Below are 17,292 nucleotides of genomic sequence, written 5' to 3'. Positions count from 1 at the left end.
ATTCGCCAGTACAGATTCCAGCATTTTAGGCGACACTATCACTGGTATGAGAATATTGCTATCAATTCCAGAACGTTAACTCAGGTTATGCCAAGTACATATCTGATTGATCAGTGCACCATCTCCCCAAATTTAAAATCTGTATACCTCATTCTCTCAGCTGGAACTCATTGAACTCTTTATAATACAGTGTCAGAAAGGTGAGGGGGGGAAATGAGGTTTCACAATCTGTACAAGTCCTTCATGCTCACACCTTCATACCAAGTAGTTCACACTGTGATCTTGAAGATCTGTGTCAGTTTGCAGCCGGATGTGTGAAAGAAGTTGGCTCAAGAAATAGGCTGGAAAGTGGAATTAATAAAGATTTCCAGCTTATACTTCATGCTGGGAATCAAACCTTTAACCCAGGCAGTGTTGATAGCTTGGTTCCCCATCTTAGCTCTCTTAACTCTCAACCCATCTGTCCTTTCGCTGCTTCTTTTAGAAATCACTTGGCATGTGCATTTTTGCTAGTTCCGTCTTCTTCGTCTTTCTGCTTTCCCTCTTGACTTGTGTGCAGAGGGGCCACGTTGGCAATGATTCAAGTGATGGCAGGATTTTGGCAGTTTTAAGATGCAACAGCACCTGGACCAGCATCTGCTATGTTTGCCTTCCGAACACCTTCTGCATCAGTTCCAAGTGTGGAGGTTGCAGCCCCTGTGGCCTCTGAACTCAGACAGATAAACGTAAAGGATTACATTCATGAGCAAGAAGCTGAGGGATCATGCTCTGCATGGGAATGAGAGAGCTGTAGCATCTTTGCATTCACAGTGAAGTGTGTTAGCCTAGCAAAGAATGATTGGAGGCATATACCTCTAAAATCCTCATTCTATTTTATGAGATGTATTGCAGCCGCTGCCCGGAGCATGATATTTTGGGGTTTTTTTTCTTTTTTTTCAAGCTTACTATTATAGAAGGAATTGAATCATTGATTCAAAAAGCAAGACCCTCGGGTGCAGGCGCAGCATTTCAGGTGGGGGCAGAGAAAAAGAGGCAGAGAGTGAAGTGCAGAAAGTGAGAGAGTAGAAGAGTGTGTGGAGTACTGGAGGAGGGTGGGGGGCGTTATTGATTAGTCCAGTGGAAGCTGTTGATAGACAGCATGGAAATCAGCTGGTGGTTGGCTCTCTGTCTGTGCTGCAATTCTGAGCGCCGCCTTTCATCTTCTCTGCTGTCTGATCTAGCTGACCTGAGGTGAAAGCGACCCAAGGGAAGCATCTCCAGATCGGCCATTGAACATGTGTGTCCCTGTGCCCTCCTGGCCTACCCTGCTAATCTCAGCATCAATAGAGTCTGAGCAGATGGCACCAAGACCGGGTCACCAAGCCCACACACAATAATATTAGGGCAAGAGAGGATGATGAGGCTGGCCCAGACACTGGAGGGATGATGCAGGGATGACCTAAGCAGACAGTGATAACAGATCTACTTTGTTTGTCCTTGCATAAGGCAGCAGTTGACATATGTTGTTTGTGAGTTGGTTTAAACTCAACCTCCTGTATACTGACCTGGAAAAGTGATGAGAGCAGCAGAAAGGTTGCCATCAAAAAACTGCAGTGGATGATTTTTCTTTCCTTTCTGTGTTTCATATTGAAGCTCCGTGCTGGTGTTAATGTATTATGAAACTAAAAGAAATTCTCTGACACAGGGGGAGCATTGGCTCTGGACTGTGGGAATAGGATATAGGTTACTGGTGATGTTAAACTGATGTGGGTTTTTGAATCCAGCACCCATATCTTAGGGAAGATGTTGCTATTGATGGTTTATTCTGGTTTTATTCAACATTCAGGATAAATTCATGCCAAAACAATTCCCTCAAGGTAAGTGCAATTAATTTGTGGCTTGATCACTTTAAGGTATAAAGTAGGATTTAGCCACTGTGGATTTTTGAAGGTAAATACTAATATTCTGCCAGCACTGATCATATTTATGCCAGAACTATTCCCGTGATATTGAGTATTGAGTTTTATTCCAAAATCTAACTCTCATCTCAGGAGAAAAGCCTCTGTAAGAGCCCATCGAAACTCTTCATTTAAAGCCAGATAAAATGGCAGTCAGCCAACTTTTTCAGCCCATCACTCTCAAAGCTGCAATGGGCAAAGGTGACAGGCATTACAGCATGTGTTTAATGAAAGGGAAATATCTGCAAACTGATGTATCAGTCCTACTATAAATTACGTCAGGATGCAGAAAATGTAACCTACAGTGGCTCTCAACGCACCTTTATTTATATTCCGCTTTAAATGAAAACATTTAATGTAGTATGTGCTTGGCATCAGAGAGAGAGGAGCACAAATTGACAGAAAAATAGAGTAAAATAGATAGTAAAATAGATATAAGATCACGATTTCATCACATGGAGGCTGCAACTCTTGCAGAAAAGACATGCAGTAGTAAACGTGCAGATCAGCAATGGTGTAAAGCCAGTCAGTAAAAAGCATTGCAATGGAAGGTCCAACATGTTAAGACACATGAGAACTTTGGTGTCAGCAACCATGGCTGCTTTCTGTTTGCATGGTGGTTTGGTGTGAAATGATGTGTGTAGTGATGTGTGTAGAGCTCCACTGATTTAACATTGCACTCCTATAACATTATTGTAGTCCTGGCAGACAGTGAAAAGGGGTTCAGTATCAATTCAACAGAATCAGGACATTATAATTTTTATTCCACACATTTGTCTGTGTTGTTTTTGGGCCTGTGAATATTCTCATTCATCCAGGTCATGGTTATCTCAAGGAAATTCAATCGAATGCAACTGGACTTAGTTATTTGTCTTTGAAGACAAAGACAAAGTCCAAAGACAAATAACTAAGTCCAGTTGCATTCGATTGAATTTCCTTGAGATGTGTTGTTTTTGGCATGTTATGCTACTAGCTGCTAATGTAGCCTCAACCGGAGATGAGGATCAGTCTGCTAAGATTTTTACTTTCAAACTTGCAGGCTTACTCACCTGACTCTGACTCAAATGACATCACTCGAGGATATCTATTAGGCTTCACACAGCTCTGAAGAAACAAAAGGCTTAGCACAACTTTTTCCACTCCCCAACATCTGGAGAAAAAAAAAAATCTTACATGTGTGAAATGGTGGAGTTCTCCTTTAAGAGTAGCAATAGAAGAGATAATTTCAAATGTCTGTGACAGTGTTATTAGGTACCCAGAGTTATTTACTTAGTTAACAGTAGCTAACATTAGCCACTTTTAGAAGGTAGAATGTAGAAATTATTTTTTTTTTTATTATTGGTTATTATGACATTTTTTTGTTGTATTATGTACAGTTTCTTTACACAAAAGCTACATATAGGTTTGCCATAATGCCATGGACAGAGTTAATATCACTTTATATTCTGATGCAGTCAGAGAAAGTTTTGAGAAACGATGTCCTGGAGGCACTTCTGTTAATTTAATGTAGTTGCAGGACTGTAAGGATAGATACAGCTAGGTATTGTCAGCATAACTGTGAAAGGAAATATTGTACTTATGGATAACGTGGTCTGAAGGGAACTTATAAATGTAGAAGAAACCTGGACCAGGTATCAAACCTTGGGGACACAACAGGAAAAGGCTGTGCTTCAGCCTTAAAGTAAGAGGTTAGTACAAATTCCTGACTCTGAGGAAGGCCATTTTTCACTTTTAAGTTATATGAATTTGTTACCTGACAGAACTCTTCTTTGCCACTTTCATTCATATTATATGCCATGTGCTTAACAGCTGACATCAGTACAGGGAGAGGTTACAGTAGCCCTGATGTGGTTAGCAGAAGAGGGGAATGCATTTGTAGAACAATGTATGACATGTGTTGTCATTGTCACTCCTAAAGGATGGTTTGCACATAAATTGCTTCTGCCTGAAATTGTGTGGCCACGCCCACAGTGGTGTCTAGCAGACATCTCTAATGATGTGCACACGAAAGTAGGCTATGCATTGTTTTCATATCTCCACATTCACCCTCCCCTCCCCTCCAGTCTAATCCCCCCGACCACTCGCTAACTCTGTCACCCACTTTCTGCTAGGACCGAGGACCTGTTGTTAATTAAACCTGCCAATCACAGAGAGAGAATGAGGGAGGGAGTGGAGGAGGGAGAGAGCTGCACACTTTCTAGAAAGTGATTTATGAGAGCGCTTACTTTATGGTAATAAAATCAGTCACATCTTCATTTTAGAGGCTGTAGCCAAGGACAGTAACAGTTGACTTCAGCAGTGTTTTGTGTGTGAATGTGTGTCAATCTATGTACGCATGAATGCATTTATGGAGGGTGGAGCAATTAATAGGGGGGTGGGGTGCAGATTAGGACTCCTGTCAAAAGTGACAGCTCTTCTTTATTCTGTCTTTGGAGAAAGGAAGGGAGGTTGAGTAACGAGCAGTGTAGCACAGTCCGACACGAGTACGAGCCTGCGCATCCTTGCTACCCAGATGACGTCTTTGACCCCATGTGTTGTCCATGTTAAATTCAAAATCCCCTGGAGAGGGATTACAGTACAAGGTGGGGTGAATCTGTAGAGGCAAAGAAGTGAGAGAAAAGGCAGAATCAGTAGTGCGGCTGGTTGGCTGGGCACAGGACGGGTGGGCTGAGGTTGAAAACATCACCCAGGACATGAGCGAAGGCTAACAAGTTTGCCTTATGCAGGAATGGCTGGCATGTTTTGGGTTGATTTACTGTAAATCCTCAGCTAAGCGGTCTCCTGCCTAATTAAGTTGATTTATTTGTGCTTAATTGGGCTGGAGGCATGCTGGAATTGCTCACCTACTGGACTGCTTACTGCAGCACAGATGTAAGAATGCTCCGGCAACAAAACTTACCTTGGAGCCGTGTGAGAAGATGCACACGGACACACAAACAGTGACAGACACACATGTCTAGTTAAGTGGGGGAAAAAGGAAAGGTGCACACTTTTGAGTGGTAAAATCTTTTTTTTTTTTTTGTCACATTTGTGTCACTGAAAGCTTTTTTAGGGTATGTCTGACCAATATACCACAAACAATACTGAGTCATCATCGCTGCTACTGCTTCTATTGCCAATGTTGTAGAAATGTTCTAAGTACGGATGCAACATAATAATTCCACTGGTACTGCTGATAAATGCTGCTGCTACTTCTACTACTGCTGATACTACTTGTAATTTCATAGGTGCTGATGCTGCAAACTGCTAATGCTGTTGCTGCTCCTGCAATTACATTTACTCACACGATTATGATAATATTTTGATTTTAGGTGATTTTAATGTGCATTTATGCTGCCCTGGGAGTTTTTATGAGTGATAGATTCTTTTAATATTATGCTGCAACTGAAGCTGCACACAATAAGGACCACATTCTGGACTTGGTTTGCTTTTCTGGTTATTTACTAAATAACAAGCTGTGATGGAAAGGTAAATTGTGTTTGTATGTCACGCAGATTGTCAGTCAATGGGCCACCACACGTGCTACACAGAGACACTGGGGTCTGTGACAAAGTCGATATGGCAAGATGACTCTTTGTTTTTTTCTTATGAACTCTGCTCCTCAATGAACAACGTAATGTTAAATTCTTTTAGTTCCACTTGTGTAAATATTTTAGACAACATTACTCCTGCTGAAAAAGCCTAAAATGCAATCTGAACTCTGACTTATTGGTGGATTCTGTTTAATAAAGAGAACTTGCTGGAAAATGGAATGCAAATGGAGGGCTACAAAACTTTTCACGGACCTTTAAAGGCTGAAGGATCTCACAAAGAATTTTAGTTTGCACATATTCAGTATTTCCAGATAGCTAAACTTATTCTCCGAACGCTTCTTCGACAATGTCAGCCGCAAACCCCCACCCGGTTTTCATTGAGGCTTGAGCTGATAAATGTGAAGAGTTTTTATTATTTTTCTCTAATAAAGTTCAAGCTGTTAGGGGTGCAATTATCCCTCCCTTTGAAACTGTCTCTGACCTTTGCTGTAAAACATTTTATACTCTGCTCACATTTAAGACACTCCTAAGCATCTGACCAATATCATTACAATAATGAAATCACCCTTTTGTTCGCTAGACATTGTTCCCACTCTCTTCTTGAAAGAAATATTTCAGTCTCTGAGCTTGTCTTAGCCATTAACAATTCCTCATTTTTATCTGGTCAAGTGCCTGATTATTTTAAATCCTCTACAGTTCAAAAAGCCATCTCTTGATCCTTTGGCTCAGTATCTAAACTTACCTTCATGGCTAAGGTTTTGGAAAAATTAATCTTGCCCATGGATACAGCGATGATGACCTTGGAAAAGAGTGTGGAGAGAGAGAACTCGTGTTGGTGCAACATTTTCACGTGGGGAATTGAGGCATTGAAATCACTGCAAAAGAAAACACCAGACAAGACGTATATTGACAGTGTGTTATGATGTTGATAAAAAAGACAAACATGACTGATCATCGATGTCCTAGAGGTGAAGCCTGTCTTTACTTTAGTGCTGGAGAAACTCACTGGACTTGTTAAAAACACAGATGGTTTGCTAGCTGTTTGTGGCTCCTGCAGCTAATTTAATACAGTTATTAAGCTCACATCACTGAAGCTGGAGTGAAATGGAGAGGGTGCACTGTTAATGTCACTGCTTCTATTACTTACATTAGTAGTGTTGCTGCTACTACTATTATGAATTTTCCAAATACCAATCCAATGCTTCTTCTGCTGTACTGCCAATAATATACAAACAGTATTAGTGCTACTACTGTTACTGTCATTTACAACTAGTGCATCAAACACCTCCACCTGGCTATATTCACACTATGGATGAAACAGCTGATTAATCTATTGAAAAGCTTGTCTATCAAACAAAACAAGACATATTTTAAATTCAAAAACGCCCCAAATTCCCTTGTCCTAACCTTTGAACTGTGAGGATCTGCAGCTTTTTGCCTCATGTGATAGTGAACTGAATGTTTTTGCCTTTTGGACAGGTGGTCAGACTGGGACAGATTGTGGGAAAATTCATTGGATTTTCTTTTGCCCCAGTGTTGTTGTTGTTGTTGTTGTTGTTGTTGTTGTTTTGACATTTTAAAGAGCAAAAGATGATTGATTAACTGGAAGAAAAAAAGAACATGAAAATCAGCAATCCTCTAATGGCAACAGAAAATAGTAAAGGTAAGCTAACCTGGACATACAAAAGTTGTTGCTTTTTTGGAGTGCTGCCATGTGTCAGTGCTGATAGACCAACATACTGAAGGTCATATGCCACTGGTGTGTGTCGATCTTAATGCAAATAATGATACTACTAATACTAACTGAGAGTAAGAGCTTCCACAACCACTGAAATATTAATAAAGCCTACAAAGAATTATAACCGATTAACTTCATTATATCTCTGTATGCCCTGCGATTAACTGGCGACCATTCCAGGGTGAACCCCGCCTCTCACCCATAGTCAGCTGGGATAGGCTCCAGTCCCTCCGCAACCCTGACGGATAAGCGGTATGGAAAATAAATGAATGGATATCTCTGTATGCACATGTCTAGCCATAGTTTTGAGACTTAAACCTTAACAGAATGTGCTACTGTGCAGGCCCCCACTGTGGTTTGACCAGCTTTAAACCTGAAATGTGGAGAGCTGATTCTGTGGACCTGGTGAGACCACTGGACACTTGATCCAGGACTGACCCCCAACTTTTGCAGGTGCAAAATAAGCCCTGGGCGCTCGTAGGGATTTTGGGGGTGGGGTTTGCCAGAGGGCATGCTAGCTGTTTTTTTTTTTTTTTTCCTGCCCAAAGTCTGACTAGGTGTCTGTTTAGGGGGTGGGGGTGAGGGTAGCAGAAGCAGGCTCAGAAAGCATGTGGGTGTTATGTGAGTGTGTGAGTTTTTGACCTAGCCCGGGGCATGAATAAAATGTCCAGTAATTGCCTGATTCTGTCACTGAGATCATTACCACAGGTGTTTGAGCCCTTGCGGATGCAGGCAGGGATTTAAGCCTTTGGAGCTCTGACAGAAAAACAACCTTTTTCCACAGATTTTTTAAAGACTTGGCATGAGGTTATAATGATTAGGTAGGTAGGGGCCCTTTCACTGTCACTAAATTTGACAGTTGGTCTTAATGATGTTGACATTTTAAATATGCTTGGGAGAAAATGTTGTTCACAGCAATCGCCCTCTCCCTTCATGTTATGAAAAACAAAATCACTGGCATGTGAAATTTGCGTTGTGGTGTAGGAGTTGGGGAGGTGGTTGGAGCAGGAACTGGGAGGAGGGCACAAGTTTTTTTTCTGGTTGATTAGGCAGCTGAAATCATCCTTTGTGATGGCAAGCGAGGGAGGGAAGCTAAACCTCCCAGAGGAAGGCCTTTTGGGTTCATTGATTGCTGCTGGACTGATGCATAAGGGGGGGGGTGGGTTGTTCTGGGCTTGCTTTCAGGGGCATGGACCCATTCAGAGGCGAGACTGGAGGCTCCTGGATTTATTCCGGCCCAGTGGGTAACTGCGGCAGTGCCGGCGGGCTGCGCTGGAGGATTTAAACCCCTATCGCAACGGCAAAGCAGCATGCTACTCGCAGAGAAAACGAGAGCAGGGAAGCAAAACCATATACTCTCATTATCAGAGTCTACAGGAGACTGAAGCGAAGGGAGAGACAGAGAATGATTGCTGCAGAAAGAAGCAGAATGAGCTGTAGCAATACAGAGTAACGGCGACGAAAAAGGTAAACGATGGAGGAAGAAATAACAGAGCAGAAAGTTTGTAATGCCTTAGTAACAATACATATCTTCAGCTGCAGACTGAAGGAAGGGTAAAGAAGAGACGGAGATTAGGAGAAGAGGAAGATGAGGGGGCTACTTAGTGACTGTGAAGAATAGAGAGCCTGTTGTCCACTGTTGGAACACAGCACTGACTGTCTGCAGCTGCATGGACTCCATGGCAGAGCTCCATCTGTGGGACTATGTGTATCAGTTCAAACACAATGTAGAAAGACTTCATGTCAAAGAGAGACTTCTCATTAATGTGCGCTATGGCATGAGGCCCATGTTAGAGACCATTACATCCTCATAAGAACTGCTCATTTGTCAAGATAGTGAAGAATAAAGTCTGATTTGTCATCTTTATTGTGTAGCTACACTTAATGCAAAGTCAAACCAGTCCACAGATACTTAAAAACTGGGACTACATAATTCCCCATGTGGAAAATATCCGTTCTGCTATCTTTGCATACAGAGAGGATGAGAGGAAGGGAGTGCAATCTATTTATTATCCTGGCCCTCTGCTGTCTTGTCCCTCTTTCAAGACTTTAAAACACCCAGGGGAAACGCTTCATTTTTGTAAACCAGGTGCAAAAGACAGGATGTAGTTTGTGTGTACACTGGAACTGTGTCTGTCTATATATGAGTTCAGTTAGAGATGCCCCTTTTGACTTGGGGATGAGCTCAGAAAGTTTTCTGGGGCATCCTCCCTATAAGTGTTACCTCCTGTAGCGTAGTGTACCAAAAATCTGTCGTAAACTTAGACCTGATGCGACTGTCGGGCTATTTCATGGGGGAACGGCCGAATGGGCCTGTCTGCTGGTCTGCTCTAGGGTTAGCGATGATGAATGGATGAACACAAGGACTGTGTGCTGTAGTAGAGAGTGTTCCAGGACTGTACAGCGTGTCCTTGGAGCGAATGTGAAGAAAATTCTCAACTCTGGTCTGATTGATGATCTGTAGACCTGATCTCTCACCTCTAGACATGTCGCAACTATTAGGTTGATGTATGGGTCTGCTGATACAGGCTTTTTATGAAAAACATAAATATCAGGCAGGTAGTGTCATCCACCTGTGGTATGCTGGACATGATGATGATCTACTACACCTATTATCGAGTGATACACTTAATCTGTCTTGATTCCGATGCAAACCTTTTTAAAATTCTCTATCTCTAACCACCTTATGGAACTTAAACGTTTTGAGTGGTGATGAGAATACAAATGAGTAGAACTGGCCTCAATTTCAGATGTTTGGGGTCAATTTTTGCCTATCTTTCGCAGGAGTAACAAACTTAATTTCAGCTGAGGCCACATCAGCATTATGGTTGGGCTCAAAGAGAAATAAATGTCACGGTGGTGGACAGCAGGGATTAAAGAACTGGGATACTGCAACCACAGAGTGCAGATTCGATGCAGAACAAATGCGGTTAATCAACTTCTGTGCTGTTGTGAGTTTGCAGTGAAGTAGACCTATCTCAATAACCCTCCAATGGTGACTGATCTCACTTGTTTTACTGGACTACATAGACTTTTACCCACATTTGGCAAATAATACAGGGCAAGCTAGCTACGCTTGACAGTTAGCTTAACACAGGCTTAATAATGAAACAAGTCTCATTAGTCTCCACTGACAATACAGTGGAAAATTAAATACTCTTAACATAGCTAGACAGTGAAATTTCATGAAATACAGAGAAAAAAAAAAAGTAATTGCACTGCATGGACCTTGTAGAAGTCATATTAGAATTTACAGGATCAGTGATTTGTGTACCGCTAATGATAGCAGAAACAAATAGTAGAGAGGCTGAGCAGAGGAAGGAGACGCAAACTGAAATAAACCTGCGAGTTAAAAATAAAATGTTAAGACAAAGGTCTCTGAACATAACACGTCTTTAAATGTATAGAATTCATAAATAAACATAAAAAGATATATATATATTTTTTTTTCTTTCATAGGGATCAATGGTAGGGGAAACACTGAGTTAAAACACTACTTTCTTCATTAAAAAGTGGTTAAATTGTGCAACTTTACATATCAGCAAGTGTAAGATTATTCTATAAACTGCTGTATTGCCTGTGAGTCATACCAGTCAGATCCTGTTTCCATAGTGTCTGTGGTGTCACTCAGTGTGTCCATTGGGATAAATGTAAACTGTCATCACTGAAAGACTCTTCACAAACTAGACTGGTGCATCTAATGTAAGCAGGAGGCTGTAAATATATCAGTCAAGTTTATGCTGCATTCATGTCAGATCAGATTTACAGAAAGCACAGCACGAGCTGCCAGGTGGGAAGCTGGCAGTTCGGTGACAATGTCTGTGAGACAAATGCTTCCAAGTTATAGGAATAAGATTCCATTTTTCCACTTTCCATTATCACCTGAACGTAGCATAACTTTTTGGTCTATTTAACAGTTACTGCTCTACTCCTCTTGTCCATTGCACTATTTTCTACCCGTATATTTTCCACCACACCAGCACCTGTGTTGTGTTTATCATTTTCCAAACCTGACTCTGCAGATCACACTGGAATGGGCTTGATTACTACAACCGATAACACAAACAGATCTGATTGCAAAGACCTTCAGCCATGAATAAGAGTGATTATCCAAAATTTAGAAAAATTCATTTATGGTATAATGCCACACTTTGTAATCTATGGTTGTGATGTTTCATGTTATGTAGTGCTGATTGCAAAGCTTCTAGATTCTTCTTGAAATGGATGATAATCACAGTCCTGCACTGACAGATCATAGACTTCACTTTATTGAGTGGTGAGTAGAAAATGAGAAAATTGGTGGTATTTTGTCTCTAAAAGCAGCTTTTCTGTCCATAAAAACAGAAAAAAATGCACCAGCAATCATTGATGCTTCATTAACAAACTGATGATCAGTGGTTCTATTAAACGAGGACAGTGGAGAAGGAGCTGCTGGCCGATAGCTGGCATATCATCCCTCTTGCAAATAAATTACACACTTTCTCACTGACTCATATACAATAGACTCTAATTATAATCATTCTCGATGGTTCGGAGGAACGTGTTATATTGCTAAGTAGGCTGCCCATGCTGAGAGAAATCCCAAGACTCTGCAACGCTGAACGCTGCCTGTTGCTTTTGAGGGACTGTGTGGGATTATTCTAGTCAATACTCTAAAGTAAAGACAGGTTTATGAGGGCGGTTATTGCCTCCCCCCCTTCCCCCTTGCCTTCCCCTTTCCTCTGATGTTCTAGTAAATTCGACTGAATATCTTTAGAGAAGCGTCTGCTCTGAGGAATGTGCTTCTCCACAGGGGACTGGGCGTATTTGTAGAAGCGATCTGTCTGCTTGAAGAATGTGTCTCCTGAGTGTCTTAAGTCTCATTTCTTCTCTTACTGCCAAAATGAAAGAAGACACACAGTGCTGTCTGCCCATTATCCTCAGGGCTTAGTCTCTCCTGTCTTCTTAGATGAGACTTAGGATGTGTGTGTGTGTGTGTGTGCGTGGATGGGTGTGTACATGTCTGTATCTGTTTATCTGCATCCAGTGCATGTTTCTGCCACCGTGATGACATTCACACCTCGTGTAACGCTCATGGAAAGGTTCAGAAATTTAGTGTAAATTTGATACACAGTTTATCATAGAAGACGACAGAAATCCACATCCATGATACATCATGATGTTTTTCTGTGCTTGCTTTTTCAAAAATGGTGATACTCATTCTGGGAAAATTCTTGAAACGTCGTGACATAAACTTTATTGTCAGTATATTTTTTTACATACACAGAAATTCTTCTCTGCATTTAACCCATCGCTGTTTGAACACACACATGCAACATGCAGTGAAACACACAGGAACAGGGGGCTGCCATGTCAGGTGCCTGGGGAACAAATTGGGGGGGGTTAAGTGCCTTGCTCAAGGGCACATGATGTGTATAATATTTTTTTTCAAATAATCATTTAGCATATAAAATTATAAAAATCATAGAAAATAATCATTACAATTTCAGAGCCCAAAATGATGTCTTTTGCTCAACCAGCAGTCCAATATCCACTCTCTCATGATCATGAATGATAGATATAAAAGAATATATGTGATGTATGATATAAAAGAAAAGCAGGAATTTTTTGTTTGAAAAAAAGACTGAAATGGTTAACTGATTGTCAAAGTGGTTGGCGACTGATTTTCTTTTAACTCGACCAATCAATTAACTATTGTAGCTCTAACTGGCATATCGTTCGAAAGCGTAGTAAACCGTTCATCTGAGTGTAAGCAACAAATGATAATAAAAATGGTGTAAAAATGACATCTGCTTACAAGAAACGCCAGATGCACTTATGCAGAAATTGAAAACTGGAAATACAAGTGTTGTAGTGTTGTTAGCAGGATCAGGAAGGATAGGGAAGTGTTAATAAAACAGACTACTACCTCAGTGTTCAAAGGTAGTAGTGGCAACCCGGGAAAAGGGAAGTAGTTATTTGCAGATTAACTAGAGGTTAGAGTTACAAGTTGCAAGGTACACAACAGTTAATTTTGAATTGACCGTAAATTTTTTTTCCAGGGCTGGTACTGATTATTAGTAATGAAGGAAAATGAAAACCGATAGTTGAAACTGACATATATTTACAATAGAAGTGACAGTCTTTGTCACAAAATTTAGAAGAACAATTTAAGGTATGTAAGTATTCAACTATTGTTGATAGGACATGTGACTTGTGACGTGTGGGTGGGACACTGAGACCATAGAGTGGTGACTACAGGCGGAGAGAGGCGGATGTGAGTAGAAGATGCCAATAATCTGAAAAATACTGACTTACTCTATCTCTACTGTAGAGTATGGATTTATAGCATTTTAAGACAAAAGCTCTATGACAGTTTTTTGATTAGCCACTTATTTTACTTTATGATATGTCCAGTGTAATAGAGGCACAAGGTGTACCTAGATTATCGTCGTATAATTATGATGGCAAGTGTTTTTAATTAGTATCAACGACTTAACAGTTACTCAGTGAGCTGCTGAGTTTTCTGACTTTCAGAACTCACTTTTGTCCTGCCTTCTACTGTAGACCCCCCCCCCCCCCGGGCCCCCTCCTCCATTCCCTCAGCTACTGGCATTTTCAGCTCACTGATGGATGGCGCAATGAGTGAGTTTCAGCTACGAAAGCTAAAACGCCTCGTTCCCAGGCCAGACAGTGACAGTGACAAAGCAGCATTTTATTACGGTATTTATCACAGTATTTTGCATGGTGACATATTATCTCTTACCTCTACGTTTTTATTTGATTTCAGCTACAGTTAGTCAATGACGTTATTGTTTCTATATTGTCTGCAGTATATACAACTTCTGTCAGCATTGCCTCAGGTTTTACTTTTTGCCAACAGGTTGATAGAAGATTTTTTAATGCAGCTTCAAAGCCTAATGCATACAGCGGGCTTCTGAAGATTTATAAAAACTTTCCTTTTACAGAAATAAAGTTAGCATCCCTGCAGTACCAGTGCCCTGTCTGTATGAATAACACATGAAGCCAAAGATGGTTGTTAGCTGTGCTGTTTCCCACGCAAACCTTCTGCTTCCGGCTTTCCTCAAGGATCAGTTGCTCATTAGATGCATGTTGTTGCTAATTGATCAACCACGTTGTGCCTGAATGACACACAACCACCCACCCACCACCAAACCTTGGCCATGCCACAGAGGAGATTTCTCTTTTATTTTCTTTTGGAAAAACTAGCTCAAACTCCAGCATGATCCAAGCTGCATGAGACTTCAGAACTACAAGCCATATAAGCAGACAAACAGGAATAGCTGAAGGCATCTTTTCTTTCTTCCTTCCTTACATGCATGCACATTCACACTCACTTCACCTCCCCATAGTCATGCAATTTTTTCTTCCTCCCTGTGCTTTCTAATGCACACAAAGACATATACCACAAGTTTTTTGTTTTTTTTTTTTGCTGATACCCACCCACCAGCCTGCACCTCTTGCCTTTCCGGGCCATCATTCAGTCTTCCTGCCGCGTTGCCGATGTGACAGAGGAGCCGTCAGAGCATCTCAGTCAGTGGCTCTGATGCTGAGCCAGAGTGACAGAGCGACAGGGCCAAACGCGCCAAACAAACAGCCAGTAATATTGCCCTGTCCTTTCACTTACAGCCCTCTGTCAAACCAGAGTGCTGACAGAGTGGGAAAGTACAGACACCCTTAAACATGCACACAGCCGAGCATGTACTCACACACATGCACAGATACAGCACACACATAGCTGTTTGCATTATAATTGCGTCATTTCACACTGAGTGATTTCCAGTAGCTTTTTTGTTAGCCGAACACAAAGATTCATGAATTCTAAAACTGTATCCCTTCTGTACGGTATGTGACTTTGTTATCGTAACCCCCTCTGAGCCATGCTGAGTTATTTACACAGCTTCGGGTAGGGATTATGTCCGCAGGCCCCGATTGTTTCCCATGCATGGCTGGCATTAATTCGTCTGGGTAGCTAAACAGGACGGTTGATGCACCGAGATGCACAGGCTCTTCCCTCAATCAGGGTCTGGATGATCCAGGATTACGGGAGATCGCATCCATTCATTCCCTATGGACTACGGCTTGGTCTGTCTCCAAGACGCCTGCCTAGTACTACATGCTAATCACTGCTGAGACTCAGCATTTGCAAAAGACTGCATTAGTAGATGGTGGGAACGCTTTTGAAGGTATTCGCATGAAGGTTCCATTTCGAGTAGCATCTAAGAAAAAGGTATGGTCAGATTCGGTGCAGCGCTATTGGTCTTGCTGTTCTTGTTCTAGCAACAATCCAAAAGCCTTGGTTACATTTTAGAAATGCTAGATTAAAGAATCAGTGACAGACCTACTTGCATTCAAATACACAATTTATAAGCATACACTACAGGAATTATTGAAAATTTCTTCAGTATGTGATTCTGCGTCATGCAACTTTGCCAGCTTTGACAGCGGCTCATTCATCTGTTATTTAGGGTACAAAATAATTAAACCGTGGTGCGCCATTATTGAATTTAATGTGGAAAATCGGTCCCTTCGCCTTTCTGAAATAGTCATTGTCTCCTGGCTGAGTTCTGGGGAACAGTGACAAAAGAGATTAAGAGGCCCTAATTCTCCTCAGAAATCCACTTCAGCCCTACTAGAGAATCTAGCCTGAGGGTTGGAGAAAGCTTTATATGCCTATCGCCGGACTGAGCTCCTCTTAGCTTTATGTGTCCCTGCTCTCACTCCCGTTCAGCGAAGACAGGTGCATCTGATAGTGGTCACCTGAGGCAAATGACTGAGATTACTTCCTGGATGCCAACTCTGAAGACCTTCTGACCTCCAGACGGACTCAACGGGTTTTCAGACATCTGATTGCCTATGAAAGATATCCATTCTAATGGATATGATATTTGGGCTGTAATTGCATTATTCAAGAGATGACACTTCTCCCTCTCCAATGTTTTGTGACCTTTGACCTGTGCAGCACATGTAACCCCATACACTGCGGTGATATTTTCAGGTGTTAGGAACTTACTAAGCACTTTTCATCCTCCAACTCATGTTTTAACGCACGTGTTTAAGTGATAGTATTGTGATTACAGTCACACAAGAAGATATGCTCAGCGGCATGACTGCAGGCTACAAAGACTCTGCTGGCTGAATGCCGAGATCCGACTGCTCCCAAAGGTGACACCCATGCTCGTTGAGTCGGCAATGAATTATTCTCCCCTTAATCAGGACAGAAAAGACGCTGTCCGTCTTCAAATGGGCTGCACGGCCAGTGTCACTGGCATCATGGAGTGTCATAAATCACCTCTAAGTTAAAAGTAAAAGTATGAATAATGGGTGTGTGTGTGTGTGGAGGGGGGGGTCAGAACTTAACGGATCCCCTTACTCTTTAAGGCCTGTAGCCAGATGGAATAGGTAGTTAATTTACCCTTTGGCTATTGCACACTGAAGGTGAAGTTATCACTGGGCACCATGCACCAAAATTCATATCCCTCCACCCTGTCCTCATCCAGTAGCCTATGGATTTCAAGATTGTGACCAAAGAGAGTAATCCCATTTAGGGCACCCCATTTGGTCCAGATGTATTTATGTGTTTCATCTCTCTGAGAGTGAGTGATTCATTTTGTTGTGTCGCGGCTCTCTGCCTGAATAAAGCATTAGCTGGCAGGTTAGCCTAATGCAATGCTCCTTTCTGGAACTTCAGTGTGTGATAGCCTAAGGGTGCAAACATAAGTGGATTAGAAAACGCACACACAGAGAATCCACTGTCTGTTTTATAAAACCTGCACATCCTGGCATCTCTAGCTCTCTCCCCTCCTTCCCTTTCATTCAAACACAACCAAAGCACTCGCAAACAAGCACATGCATAAGCATGAAAAGCCCCACATGCTGGAACATCGTTCTGAGGCGGTGCACTCACAGAGAGCATTGACTTGTGCTGAGAAGCTCAACCTCTTGCTTGAATCTAGCTGTGATGCTAACATGAGGTGAAGTGTTATCAGGAACGGCCTGCTCATGAGGCTCGCCGTCTGCGGGGTGGCACGGCACCAACTGTGCAAACTACGGTGGGTACAACCTCGAGCAAGGCAGCAGGAGA

General features: G+C 41.8%; 1 protein-coding gene across 1 annotated transcript in view; it reads left to right on the top strand.

The window, feature by feature from the left end:
* Window positions 1-17,292, top strand: part of ptprua (protein tyrosine phosphatase receptor type Ua) — a 186,547-nt gene that overhangs the window by 9,790 nt on the left and 159,465 nt on the right. The gene's annotated exons all lie outside the window — the stretch shown is intronic.

The sequence above is a fragment of the Scatophagus argus genome, chromosome 17 (assembly GCF_020382885.2).
Source record: "Scatophagus argus isolate fScaArg1 chromosome 17, fScaArg1.pri, whole genome shotgun sequence".
Classification (NCBI taxonomy): Eukaryota; Metazoa; Chordata; class Actinopteri; family Scatophagidae; genus Scatophagus; species Scatophagus argus.
This window is presented reverse-complemented; position numbering and strand designations above follow the sequence as displayed.